This window comes from Macaca thibetana, chromosome 19, assembly GCF_024542745.1.
Source record: "Macaca thibetana thibetana isolate TM-01 chromosome 19, ASM2454274v1, whole genome shotgun sequence".
In the NCBI taxonomy this organism is placed as follows: domain Eukaryota; kingdom Metazoa; phylum Chordata; class Mammalia; order Primates; family Cercopithecidae; genus Macaca; species Macaca thibetana.
This window is the reverse complement of record NC_065596.1, coordinates 15,800,574-15,815,127: the sequence shown is the minus strand read 5'-3', so window position 1 is coordinate 15,815,127 and position 14,554 is coordinate 15,800,574. Positions and strand designations below refer to the sequence as shown.

Sequence of the window (14,554 nt, the reverse complement as noted above, 5' to 3'; positions counted from 1 at the left end):
GACACTTCGGGAGGCCAACAAGGGCGATCACCTGAGGTCGGGAGTTGGAGACCAGCCTGGCCAATGTGGTGAAACCTCATTTCTACCAAAAATACAAAAATCAGCTGGGCCTACTAGTGGTGCGCACCTATAATCCCAGCTACTCGGGAGGCCGAGGCCGGAGAATAGCTTGAATCCAGGAGGTGGAGGTTGCAGTGAGCCGAGATGGCACCACTGCACTCCAGCCCAGGCAACAGAGTGAGACTCTGTCTAATAAACAAATAAATAAATATGAAATGAAATAAAAATAGTAATAATTGGATGCCCTATATCTAGGACTTGTATTTGAGGAAAACAGCATCTGTCCATTTCCTGAACCCCAGCTACTGTTAATCTTTTTTTTTTTTTTTTTGAGACGGAGTCTAGGTCTATCGCCCAGGCTGGAGTGCAGTGGCCGGATCTCAGCTCACTGCAAGCTCCGCCTCCCGGGTTCACGCCATTCTCCTGCCTCAGCCTCCCGAGTAGCTGGGACTACAGGCGCCCGCCACCTCGCCCGGCTAGTTTTTTGTATTTTTTAGTAGAGACGGGGTTTCACTGGGTTAGCCAGGATGGTCTCGATCTCCTGACCTCGTGATCCGCCCACCTCGGCCTCCCAAAGTGCTGGGATTACAGGCTTGAGCCACCGCGCCCAGCCTTTTTTTTTTTTTTTTTTTTTTTTTTTTTTTTTTGAGATAGAGTCTCGCTTTGCCACCCAGGCTGGAGTGCAGTAGTGCGATCTCGGCTTACTGCAACCTCCACCTTCAGGGTTCAAGCGATTCTCCTGCCTCAGCCTCTCAAGTTGCTAGGATTACAGGCACCTGCCACTGTGTCTGGCTAATTTTTGTATTTTTAGTAGAGACGGGCTTGGCCAGGCCGGTCTCGAACTTCTGACCTCAGGTGGTCTGCCTGCCTTGGCCTCCCAAAGTGGTGGGATTACAGGTGCAAGCCACCGCACCTGGCCTGTTGATCTATTTTTGCCCCAGTATCTCCCTCCAGATATTCCTTCTAGATGTCTCTTGGGGAGGAGGTGGCGGTTCTTGTGCTAGAAGAAAAAACTTAGCTCTGATTTCCCGGTCTTCACCCTTCCTGGCAGGTGCTGAGGACACGGCGGTTTCCCTGGGGCTGTGGTTGGGTATAGGTGACAAACTTTTTAGCTTTGTAGAGGTAGGTCCTACAGCTGCCAGGCCAGGGAGGCTGGAGGCTGCCCTCTCCAGGTTCCTTATTTGCCTGTGTCCTGTTCTGAGCAGGCTGAGAGGATTTCCTCTGAGCCCACTGTCACTGGAGCTAGTGGTGAGACCAGCCTGCAGGAGAGGGGGTTCCTCTAGCTATACCCTCTTCATTTCCAGGCTCTGCCAACGATGGGCTCATCTCTTTAACATCATCCTTTTTCCAGCAGCCACCTTGACCCCAAAGCTTTTCCTGCCCCTCCAACCTGGGGAACAACAGAAAGGAAAAAACCACCAGCTGGGCGCGGTGGCTCAAGCCTGCATTCCCAGCACTTTGGGAGGCCGAGGTGGGTAGATCACAAGGTCAGGAGATCAAGACCATTCTGGCTGACACCGTGAAACCCCGTCTCTACTAAACATACAAAAAATTAGCCGGGCGTGGTGGCATGTGCCTGTAGTCCCAGCTATTCGGGAGGCTGAGGCAGGAGAATCGCTTGAACCTGAGAGACGGAGGTTGCAGTGAGCTGAGATCGCACCACTGCACTCCAGCCTGGGTGACAGAGCGAGACTCTGTCTCAAAAAGGAAAACAAAAAAAAAAACCCACCACGGCAGGAAACTAACAAGGGGCCAGGAAACCCAGATGTGAACCTGGACCCGTTAAACTCCAGAGCTGCAGCTCTAAATCATATCCCTCTCCTGGGCCACAGGAGCTCACTGGCCCCAGTTCCTGCATTTGGAAAATGGGGATGGTTTTGACACTCCACCCCTCCACTCCACCACCCCTTCCTGGCCTCATGGTGTGGGGAGAGGGTGGCAAAGAATTAACAAGGCATTAATATTCAACACAGGCTGGGTCCAGTGGCTCGTGACTGTAATCCCAGCTCTTTGGGAAGCTGAGGCTGGAGGATCTTGGAGTTTGAGACTAGCCTAGGAAACACAGCAAGACCTCATCTCTATGATAAATTTTAAAAAAGGCCAGGCACAGTGGCTCATGTCTGTAATCCCAGCACTTTGGGAGGCCAAGGCGGGTGGATCATGAGGCCAGGAGTTCAAGACCAGCCTGGCCAAGATGGTGAAATCCCATCTCTACTAAAAATACAAAAAAATTAGCCAGGCATAGTGGTGGGTGCCTGTAATCCCAGCAACTCGAGAGGCTGAGGCAGAGAATTGCTTGAATTCGGGAGGCAGAGGGTGCAGTGAGCTGAGATCGTGCCACTGCAATCCAGCCTGGGCAACAGAGTAAGACCCTGCCTCAAAAAAAAAAAAAAAAAAAAAAAAAAAAAAAGAATCAAGAGAAATTTCAGAGGGAGGAGAGACAGAATAAGGCAATTGAGGGTGATAGACGGAGGGAGGCACAGAGGAGATGAGGAGAGAGAAATCCATGACCTCTGGGTTTGATGGGAGGGAGGGAAGGAAGGATGGAGACACGACAGGGGGAATGGATATGGGGAAGGAGTCAAATTTGTGTATGGGCTTGAGAGGTGAAGCCGGCTGGGCTTCTGGGTCAGGTGGGGACTTGGAGAACTTTTCTGTCTTGCTAAAGGATTGTAAACACACCAATCAGCACTCTGTGTCTAGCTAAAGGATTGTAAATGCACCAATCAGTGCTCTGTGTCTAGCTAAAGGTTTGTAAATGCGACTATCAGCACTCTGTGTCTAGCTAATCGAGTAGGGGACTTGGATAATTTTCTGTCTAGCTAAAGGATTGTAAATGCACCAATCAGCACTCTGTATCTAGCTAAAGGTTTGTAAACGCACCGATCAGCACTCTGTCAAATGGACCAATCAGCATTCTGTAAAATGGACCAATCAGCTCACTATAAAATGCACTAATCAGCAGGATGTGGGTGGGGCCAAATAAGTGAATAAAAGCAGGCCTCCCAGGCCAGAAGCGGAAACCAACTTGGGTTCCCTTCCACGCTGTGGCAGCTTTGTTTTTTCGCTCTTTGCAATAAATCTTGCTGCTGCCCACTCTTTGGGTCCGTGCCACCTTTGTGAGCTGTAACACTCATCGCGAAGGTCTGCAGCTTCACTCCTGAAGTCAGCGAGACCACGAACCCACCAGAAGGAAGAAACTCCAAACATGTCTGAACATTGGAAGGAAAAAACTCCAGACACACCATATTTAAGAACTGTAACAATCACCACGAGGGTCCGTGGCTTCATTCTCGAAGTCAGCGAGACCAAGAACCCACCAATTCTGGACACATTTTGCTGACCACAAAGGGACTATTGCCTATCGCCAAGCGGTGAGACTATAGCCTATTGCCAAGTGGTGAGTGCCATCGGACCCCTTTTGCTTGGTATTCTGTCATATTTTTCCTTAGAAATCGGGGGCTAAATACCGGGCACCTGGTGGCCAGTTAAAAGCGACTAACGTGTCTGCTGGACTAAAGACACAGGTGTCAGGCTTTCTGGGAAAGGGCTCTCTAACAAACCCCAACTTTTCGGAGTTGGGAGCGTTGGTTTGCCTGGAACTAGCTTCCACTTTTCCTGTACTCCTGGGATGAGTCGAAGGTCAACAGAGAGGAAAGCCATTCAGCTCCAGGGTCCCGACAAGTTGGTTGACCCTGTGGCCATGAGTGGAACTCTCAAAATCATGTCACCCAAGCGAGACTCGCCCATCTATCCTATCTATCCTGACCCTTGCCTCCTGGGTCCTAATGCCTGTCAGACAAACTTCCTCTTGCCTCTCTTCTCCGAGGCTAGTCTTTTTTTTTTTTTTTTTTTTTTTTTTGAGACGGAGTCTCGCTCTGTCGCCCAGGCTGGAGTGCAGTGGCCAGATCTCAGCTCACTGCAAGCTCCGCCTCCCGAGTTCATGCCATTCTCCTGCCTCAGCCTCCTGAGTAGCTGGGACTACAGGTGCCTGCCACCTCGCCCGGCTAGTTTTTTGTGTTTTTTAGTAGAGATGGGGTTTCACCGGGTTAGCCAGGATGGTCTTGATCTCCTGACCTCATGATCCGCCTGTCTCGCCCTCCCAAAGTGCTGGGATTACAGGCTTGAGCCACTGCGCCCGGCCTCCCGAGGCTAGTCTTGCTTCTAGTGCTTTTCTAGTTTCTCCTATAAGAATGTCTCTGGTGCTTTTCTAGTTTCTCCTATAAGAATTATTTCCTGTATAAATTTCAGGACTCTGTTACCTTCTTTAGGCACCTGGGCTCACCAATCAGAAAGACGTAATTTTTGCCCAAAGCCCCGTCGTGGGGGGACTATCTGGAATTTTAGGATCCCTCCTCAGACAAGCAGGCCTAACAAAAGCTATTCCTGAAGCTAGGATATGGGGAAATTGTATCCTCAGAAATTGTATCCTTCCTATTTGTATAAGTGAGGACAAAAAGTGTCACTCTTCCAACCCTGGAGATCCCTTCCCTCCCTCAGGGTAGGATCCTCCACTTCATTTTTGGGGCATAACATCTTTATAGGACATGGGTAAGGTCCCAGTACTAAAAGGAGAATGCTTAGGACTCTAACAGGTTTTTGAGAATGCATCGGTAAGGGCCGCTAAATCCAATTTTTCTCAGTACTCTTTGTGGTCTAGGAGGACAGACAACGGTGCAGGCTTTTGAGAATGTGTCCGTAAGGGCCACTAAATCTGACCTTCCTCGGTCCTCCTGTGGTCTAGGAGGAAAACTAGTGTTTCTGCCGCTGCGTCGGTGAGCGCAGTTATTCCCATCAGCAGGGTCCAGGGACTGTTGTGGGTTCTTGAGCAGCGGAAGAAACAAAACAAACCAAAACCGTGGGCAGTTTTGTCTTTCAGATGGGAAACACTCAGGCTTCAACAGGCTCACCCTTGAAATGCATCCTAAGCCATTGGGACCAATTTGACCCGCAAACCCTGAAAAAGAGGCAGCTCATTTTTTTTCTGCACTATTGACTGGGCCCAATATTCTCTCTCTGATGGGGAAAAATGGCCACCTGAGGGAAGTAAAAATTACAATACTATCCTGCAGCTTGACCTTTTCTGTAAGAGGAAAGGCAAATGGAGTGAAACGTTATGTCCAAGCTTTCTTTTCACTGAAGGAGAACACACAACTATGCAAAGCCTGCAATTTACATCCCACAGGAGGACCTTTCAGCTTACCCCCAAATCCTAGCCTCCCTACAGGTCCCGTATTAATGATAAGCCTCCTCTAATCTCCCCTGCCCAGAAGGAAGCAAGCAAAGAAATCTCCAAAGGACCACAAAACCCACCCGGGCTATCGGTTATGTCTCCTTCAAGCTGTAGGGGGAGGGAATTTGGCCCAACCCGGGTACATGTCCCCTTCTCCCTCTCTGATTTAAAGCAAATCAAGGCAGACCTGGGGAAGTTTTCAGATGATCCTGATAGGTACACAGATGTCCTACAGGGTCTAGGGAAAACCTTTGATCTCACTTGGAGAGATGTCATGCTATTGTTAGATCAAACCCTGGCCTTTAATGAAAAGAATGCAGCTTTAGCTGCAGCCCAAGAGTTTGGAGATACCTGGTATCTTAGTCAAGTAAATGACAGAATGACAGCCAAAGAAAGGGACAAATTCCCTACTGGTCAGCAAGCTGTCCCCAGTATGGATCCTCACTGGGACCTCAACTCGGATCATGGGGACTGGAGTCGTAAACATCTGTGACCTGTGTTCTAGAAGGACTAAGGAGAATTAGGAAAAAGCCCATTAATTTATTCAATGATGTCCACCGTAACTCAGGGAAAGGAAGAAAATCCTTCTGCCGGCCGGGCGCGGTGGCTCATGCCTGTAATCCCAGCACTTTGGGAGGCCGAGACGGGCGGATCACGAGGTCAGGAGATCAAGACCATCTGGGCTAACATGGTGAAACCCCGTCTCTACTAAAAATACAAAAAATTAGCCGGGCGTGGTGGCGGGCGCCTGTAGTCCCAGCTACTCGGGAGACTGAGGCAGGAGAATGGCGTAAACCCGGGAGGCGGAGCTTGCAGTGAGCTGAGATCCGGCCACTGTACTCCAGCCCGGGTGACAGAGTGAGACTCTGTCTCAAAAAAAAAAAAAAAAAAGAAAATCCTTCTGCCTTCCTTGAGCGGCTACAGAAGGCCTTAAGAAAATTTACTCCCCTGTCAGCCAGGTGCAGTGGCTCACGCCTGTAATCCCAGGACTTTGGGAGGCCAAGGCGGGCGAATCACGAGGTCAGGAGATTGAGACCATCCTGGCTAACATGGTGAAACCCCGCCTCTATTAAAAATACAAAAAATTAGCCAGGAGTGGTGGTGGGCGCCTGTAATCCCAGCAACTCAGGAGGCTGAGGCAGGAGAATGGCGTGAACCCTGGAAGCAGAGCTTGCAGTGAGCCGAGATTGTGCCACTGCACTCCAGCCTCGGTGACAGAGCAAGACACCATCTCAAAAAAAAAAAAGAAAAGAAAAGAAAATATACTCCCCTGTCACCTGAATCACTCGAGGGTCCATTGATCTTAAAAGATAAGTTTACTACCCAATCAGTCGCAGATATCAGGAGAAAGCTGCAAAAGTGAGCCCTGGGCCCTGAACAAAATTTGGAGGCATTATTAAACCTGACAACCTTGCTCTTCTATAATAGGGACCAAGAGGAACAGGCCCAAAAGGAAAAGCGAGGTCAGAGAAAGGCCACAGCCTTAGTCATGGCCCTCAGACAAACAAACCTTGGTGGTTCAGAGAGGACAGAAAATGGAGCAGGCCAATCACCCGGTAGGGCTTGTTATCAGTGTGGTTTACAAGGACACTTTAAAAAAGGTTGTCCGGTGAGAAACAAGCCGCCCCCTCGTCCGTGTTTGCTATGCCAAGGCAATCACTGGAAGGTGCACTGCCCCAGAGGACAAAGGTTTTCTGGGACAGAAGCCCCCAACCAGATGATCCAACAACAGGACTGAGGGTGCCCAGGGCAAGTGCCAGCTCATGTCATCACTCTCACTGAGTCCCGGGTATGTATAATTATTGAGGGCCAGGAAATTGACTTCCTCCTGGACACTGGTGCAGCCTTCTCAGTGTGAATCTCCTGTCCTGGACAGCTGTCCTCAAGGTCTGTTACCGTCTGAGGAATCCTGGGACAGCTTGTAAACACGTATTGCTCCCACCTCCTCAGTTGTAATTGGGAGACTTTGCTCTTTTCACTTGCCTTTCTTGTTATCCCTGAAAGTCCCACAACCTTATTAGGGAGGGATATATTAGCTCCAGCTATTATCTACATGAATATGGGGAACAAGTTACCCATTTATTGTCCCCTACTTGAGGAAGGAATCAACCCTGAAGTCTGAGCATTGGAAGGACAATCTGGAAGGGCAAAAAATGCCCGCCCAGTCCAAATCAGGCTAAAAGATCCCACCAATTTTCCTTATCAAAGGCAATATCCCTTAAGGCCTGAAGCTCATAAAGGATTACAGGATACTGTTAAACATTTAAAAGCTCAAGGCTTAGAAAGGAAATGCAGCAGTCCCTGCAACACCCCAATTCTAGGAGTACAAAAACCAAACGGTCAGTACAGACTAGTGCAAGATCTTAGACTCGTCAGTAAGGCAGTAATTCCTCTATATCCAGTTGTACCCAACCCATATACCCTGCTCTCTCAAATACCAGAGGAAGCAGAATGGTTCACTGCTCTGGACCTCAAGGATGCCTTCTCCTGTATTCCCCTGCACTCTGACTCCCAGTTTCTCTTTGCCTTTGAGGATCCCACAGACCACACATCCCAACTTACGTGGATGGTCTTGCCCCAAGGGTTTAGGGATAGCCCTCATCTGTTTGGTCAGGCACCAGCCTAAGATCTAGGCCACTTCTCAAGTCCAGGTACTCTGGTCCTTCAGTATGTGGAGGATTTACTTTTGGCTACCAGTTCAGAAGCCTCATGCTAGCAGGCTACTCTAGATCTCTTGAACTTTCTAGCTAATCAAGGGTACAAGGCGTCTAGGTCGAAAGTCCAGCTTTGCCAACAGCAGGTCAAATATCTAGGCCTAATCTTAGCCAGAGGAACCAGGGCCCTCAGCAAAGAACAAATACAGCCTATACTGGTTTATCCTTTCCCTAAGACATTAAAACAGTTGCAGGGGTTCCTTGGAATCACCGGCTTTTGCCGACTGTGGATCCCTGGATATAGTGAGATAGCCAGGCCCCTCTATACTCTAATCAAGGAGACCCGGAGGGCAAATACTCATCTAGTAGAATGGGAACCAGGGGCAGAAAGAGCCTTCAAAACCTTAAAGCAGGCCCTAGTACAAGCTCCAGCTTTAAGCCTTCCCACAGGACAAAACGTCACAGAGAGAGCAGGGATAGCTCTTGGAGTCCTTACTCACACTTGTGGGATAACCCCACAACCAGTGGCATACCTAAGTAAGAAAAACCTATGTAGTAGCAAATGGCTGGCCTCACTGTTTACAGATAGTTGCGGCGGTGACTGTCTTAGGGTCAGAGGCTATCGAAATAATACAAGGAAAGGATCTCACTGTCTGGACTACTCATGATGTAAATGATATACTAGGTGCCAAAGAAAGTTTATGTATATCGGACAATCGCCTACTTAGATACTACTTAGATACTTAGGTGCTACTCCTTGAGGGACCAGTGCTTCAAATACGCACGTGTGTGGCCCTTAGCCCTGCCACTTTTCTCCCAGATGATGGGGAACCAATCAAGCATGACTGCCAACAAATTGTAGTCCAGAATTATGCTGCCCAACACGATCTCTTGGAAGTCCCCTTAGCTAATCCTGACCTTAACCTATATTCTGATGGAAGTTCATTTGTGGAGAATGGGATACGAAGGCCAGTTTATGCCATAGTTAGTGATGTAACCATACTTCAAAGTAAGCCTCTTCTCCCAGGGACCAGCATCCAGTTAGCAGAACTAGTGGCACTTAACTCGAGCCTTAGAACTGGGAAAGGGAAAAAGAATAAATGTGTTTACAGATAGCAAGTATGCTTATCTAATCCTACATGCCCATGCTGCAATATGGAAAGAAAGGGAGTTCCGAACCTCTGGGGGAACCCCCATTAAATACCACAAGGAAACCATGGAGTTATTGCACACAGTGCAAAAACCCAAGGAGGTGACAGTCTTACACTGCCAAAGCCATCAAAAAGGGGAAGGAGAGGGGAGAACAGCAGCATAAGCAGCTACCAGAGGCAGGGAAAGACCAGCAGAAAGGAAAGAGAGAAAGAGACAGGAAGTTAGAGAAAGAGAGAGGAAGAAACAGAGACAAAAAGGAGACAGAGAGAGGAGGAGACAGAGACAAAGAAGAAGTCAAAGAGTAAAAGAGATAGCGGTAGTAAAGAAAAAATAGTGTACTCTATTCCTTTAAAAGCCAGGGTCAATTTAGAACCCATAATTAGGCCGGGTGTGGTGGCTCACGCCTGTAATCCCAGAACTTTGGGAGGCCGAGGCGGGCGGATCACCAGGTCAGGAGATCCAGACCATCCTGGCTAATACGGTGAAACCCTGTCTCTACTAAAAATACAAAAAATTAGCCAGGCCTGGTGGCAGGCACCTGTAGTCCCAGCTACTCGGGAGGCTGAGGCAGGAGAATGGCGTGAACCCGGGAGGCGGACCTTGCAATGAGCCGAGATCGTGCCACTGCACTCCAGCCTGGGTGACAGAGCAAGACTCCGTCTCCAAAAAAAAAAACAAAACAAAACCCATAATTGATAATTGAAGGTCTTCTCTGTAACCCTATAACACTCCAATACTACCTTGTTGTTAGTGTAAACAAGGGCATAGCCAGAAACACTGAGGCCACTGACAACCCATAGACTTCCTATCAAAAATGCTTAACCCACCAGGTTTCCTAACAGGGGATGTAAATCTTAATTAATTACCATACAAAGGTCTGACCAGATCTAGGAGGAACTCCCTTCAGGACAGGATGATAGATGGTTCCTCCCAGGCAATTAAGGGAAAAAGACAAAATGGGTATTCAGTGAGTGATAAGGAAACTCTGGTAGAAGCAGAGTTAGGAAAATTGCGTAATAATTGGTCTGCTCAAACCTGCCTGAGCGAGTTGTTTGCACTCAGCCAAATCTTAAAGTACTTACAGAATCAGGAAGGAGCCATCTATATCAATTGTAAGTTAATACGGACTGAACAGGTCTTACTAATAGCAAAGAATAATTGAAATTCCAAACTTACAAGGTTTTCAACAAAAGTAAACACGTTTTCAACAAAAGTTAACAGTGTAACATGTATTATCCTAATCTTCTAATCTTATGGAAATCAGACCCAATCTGTGTCCCTCAAAGCTCAAGTCCATCAGTGCAGGGCCATACAACTAATAGCCCTACGTATAGGGTTAGGAATGGCTACTGCTACAGGAACCAGAATAGCCAGTTTATCTACTTCATTATCCTAGTACCGCACACTCTCAAAGGATTTCAGACAGTTTGTAAGAAATAACGAAATCTATCCTTACTCTACAATCCCAAATAGACTCTTTGGCAGCAGCAACTTTCCAAAACCGCTGAGGCCTGGACCTCCTCACTGCTGAGAAAGGAGGACTCTGCACCTTCTTAGGGAAAGAGTGTTGTTTTTACACTAACCAGTCAGGGATAGTACGAGATGCCACCCGGCGTTTACAGGAAAAGGCTTCTGAAATCAGACAACGCCTTTCAAACTCTAATACCCACCTCTGGAGTTGGGCAACGTGGCTTCTCCCCTTTCTAGGTCCTGTGGCAGCCGTCTTGCTGTTACTTGACTTTGGGCCCTGTATTTTTAACCTTCTTGTCAAATTTGTTTCCTCAGAATCAAGGCCATCAAGCTACGGATGGTCTTACAAATGGAACACCAAATGAGTTCAACCAACAACTTCTACTGAGGACCCCTGGACCCACCCGCTGGCCCTTCCACTGGCCTAAAGAGTTCCCCTCTGGAGGGCACTACAATGGCCTGCAGGGCCCCTTCTTCCAGCAGAAAGTAGCTACAGTGGTCATCGGCCAAATTCCCAACAGCAGTTGGGGTGTCCTGGTTAGAGGGGGGATTGAGAAGTGAAGCCACCTGGGCTTCTGTGTCGGGTGGGGTAACTTTTCTGTCTAGCTAAAGGATTGTAAATGCACCAATCAGCACTCTGTCAAAACAGACCAATCAGCACTGTCAAAATGGACCAATCAGCACTCTGTAAAATGGACCAATCAGCTCTCTGTAAAATGGACCAATGAGCAGGATGTGGGTGGGGCCAAATAAGGGAATAAAAGCAGGCCACCTGAGCCAGCAGCAGTTAAATGGGGGGGGGGGGGGGGGGGGGTCCTTCCACAGTGTGGAGGCTTTGTTCTCTTGCTCTTCGCAATAAATCTTGCTGCTGTTCACTCTGGGTACACGCCACCTTTATGAGCTATAGCACTCACCACAGAGGTCTGCAGTTTCACTCCTGAAGTCAGCAAGACCACAAACCCACCAGAAGGAAAAAACTCCAGACACGTCCGAACATCAGAAGGAACAAACTCCAGACATGCCATCTTTAAGAACTATAACACTTGGCTGGGCGCAGTGGATTACACTGGATTACACCTGTAATCCCAGCACTTTGGGAGGCCAAGGTGGGCGGATCACGAAGTCAGGAGATCGAGACCATGCTGGCTAACACCGTGAAACCCCATCTCTACTAAAAAATATGACAAATTAGCTGGGCATGGTGGCGGGCGCCTGTAGTCCCAGCTACCTGGGCAGGAGAATAGTGTGAACCCAGGAGGCGGAGCTTGCTGTGAGCAGAGATTGTGCCACCACACTCCAGCCTGGGCGACAGAAAAAGACTCCGTCTTAAAAACAAACAGACAAACAAAAAACAAACTGTAACACCGTGAGGGTCCGTGGCTTCGTTCTTGAAGTCAGCCATACCAAGAACCTACTAATTCTAGACACAGAATGTGTTATACAAAACTTACAGGAAGCTATTGTTTTGGACTGACTTCCTGCACCAGGCCCAACAAACTAAACCAAAATCGAGTCACTCATGCTGAAGTCCTACGAGACCAAAATGAAACTAAGTTGTTTATCTGACCTACAAAATCAGGAGAGAGAGAGAGGATAGCCAAATCTCCCACCAGGTCAGTTTTAGCCAGCATGATAAGGACGTTCTCTCTGCTTTAACCTTTACAAGAAAAGTAACTTTGGGCTGAGTGTGGTGGTGGCTCATGCCAGTAATCCCAGAACTTTGGGAGGCCAAGGCAGGAGGCTTGCTTGAGTTCAGGAGTTCAAATCCAGCCTGGGCAACATGGCAAGACCCTGTCTCTGAAAAAAAAAAAAAAATAGCTGGGCATAGTGGCACACACCTGTGATCCTAGCTCCTCAGGAGGCTGAGGTGGGAAGATTGCTTGATCCCAGGAAGTTGAGGTTGCAGTGAGCTATGATTGCACCACTGCACTCCAGCCTGGGTGACAGAGCAAGACTCAGATTCCAAAAAAAAAAGAGGAAAGTTTAAAATGACCAATCCACATTTTCTTTTCTTTTTTTTGTTTTTTTAGTTTGAGTTTTGCAATTCTTGCCCAGGCTGGAGTGCAATGGCGTGATCTTGGCTCACTGCAACCTCCGCCTCCCTGGTTCAAGTGATTCTCCTGCCTCAACCTCCTGAGTAGCTGGGATTACAGGCATCCGCCACCACGCCTGGCTAATGTTTTTGTATTTTTAGTAGAGACAGGCTTTCATATGTTGGTCAAGCTGGTCTCGAACTCCTGACCTCAGGTGATCCGCTTGCCTCAGCCTCCCAAAGTGATGGGATTACCGGCATGAGCCACCACGCCCGGCCTCCACATTTTATTTTCTGTTTCTGCTTTCCTTGGCCCTTTTTCTGCCTGTAAAACCAACCTACCCGCTCAGCTCATGGGAAAACTATTTTCATTTTGTTAAATGAAGTGTTGCCCGATTGTAGAATTGCAAATAAAATCAATTAAGATCTTTTTTTTTTTTTTGAGATGGAGTCTCGCTCTGCCACCCAGGTGGTTGGAGTGCAGTGGCGCAATCTCGGCTCACTGCAAGCTTCGCCTCCCGGGTTCACACCATTCTCCTGCCTTAGCCTCCCAAGTAGCTGGGACTACAGGCGCCCGCCACCACGCCAAGCTAAGTTTTTGGATTTTCAGTAGAGATGGGAGAGATGAGGTTTCACCATGTTGGCCAGGCTGGTCTTAAACTCCTGACCTCAAGTGATCTGCCCGCCTCAGCCTCCCAACGTGCTGGGATTATAGGCGTGAGCCACCATGCCTGGCCGTAATGTTTTTTTGACAGATGCCCAATGAACACCCTGGGAATGAGATTCAAGAAGCCCTAATAGTGTCTGCTCTAATAACTCTAGTACATTGGCTCTAGGCTTATTCACCACTGAATAAATAAACATATTTATTCAGCACTGGGGAATTTACCGCAATGATGGGGACAGACAGAGTCCCTGATGTCATGAGGCTGATATGCTGTTGACAGAGGAAAACAACCAGCAGATCAATGGTTCAGGAAAGCAAGGCTTTTTAAAAAAATTTTTGAGACAGGGTCTTGCTCTGTTGCCAAGCTGGAGTGCAGTGGGCTGATCATGGCTCGCTGCAGCCTCAACCTCCCAGGCTCGAATGATCCTCCCGCCTTGGCCTCCCAAGTATCTGGGACCCTGCCATGAAGCACCACACCTGGCTAATTTTTGTTGTTGTTGTTGTTCTTTTCTTTTTTTTCCCTTTTTTTTTTTTTTTTTTTTTTCTAGAGACTGGGTTTTGACACATTGCCCAGGTTGGTCTCTAGCTCCTGGCCTCAAGTGATCCTCCCACCTCATCCTCCTCAAAGGACATGTTTACAGGCATGAGCCCCCGCAGCCAGCCAAAACAAACAAAAAGTAATGTATACTTTGTGTTAGTAATATTGCATTGTATATTGAAAATTTGCCAAGAAAGTAGATTGTAGATACTCTCACTACACACACAGTTAATTATGGAAGGCAATGGATAGGTTAATTGCTTAACTGTCATAATTGGCTGGGCGTCGTGGCTCACACCTGTAATCCCAGCACTTTGGGAGGCCAAGGTGGGCGAATCACCTGAGGTCAGGAGTTCGAAATCAGCCTGACCAACATGGAGAAACCCCGTCTCTACTAAAAATACAAAAAAATTCGACAGGCACCGTAGCGCATGCCTGTAATCCCAGCTAATCGGGAGGCTGAGGCATGAGAATCGCTTGAACCCAGGAGGCAGAGGCTGCGGCGAGCCGAGATCTCACCATTGCACTTCAGCCTGGGCAACAAAAGCAAAACTCCTTCTCAAAAAAACAAAACAAAACAAAAAACTGTCATAATTATTTCACTGGGTACATGTATATCAAAACAGCACGCTGTACGCCCTAAATACATAAAATAAAACACATATTGTATTGTCAGGTAGTGATAAATCCTATCACTACCTGACAATACGGCAGTATGTGTTTTATTTTCTATATTACCTATATTTTA

The 14,554-nt window shown here is 47.9% G+C and overlaps 1 long non-coding RNA gene across 1 annotated transcript in view; it reads left to right on the top strand.

The window, feature by feature from the left end:
- Positions 1 to 2,528: 2,528 nt before the first annotated feature.
- LOC126942911 (uncharacterized) overlaps positions 2,529 to 14,554 on the top strand; it is a 600,821-nt gene continuing 588,795 nt past the window's right edge. The window contains exons 1-2 of the long non-coding RNA XR_007721635.1: positions 2,529 to 3,460; positions 10,885 to 11,126. This is a non-coding gene — a long non-coding RNA (uncharacterized LOC126942911). The remainder of the gene's footprint in view (positions 3,461 to 10,884; positions 11,127 to 14,554) is intronic.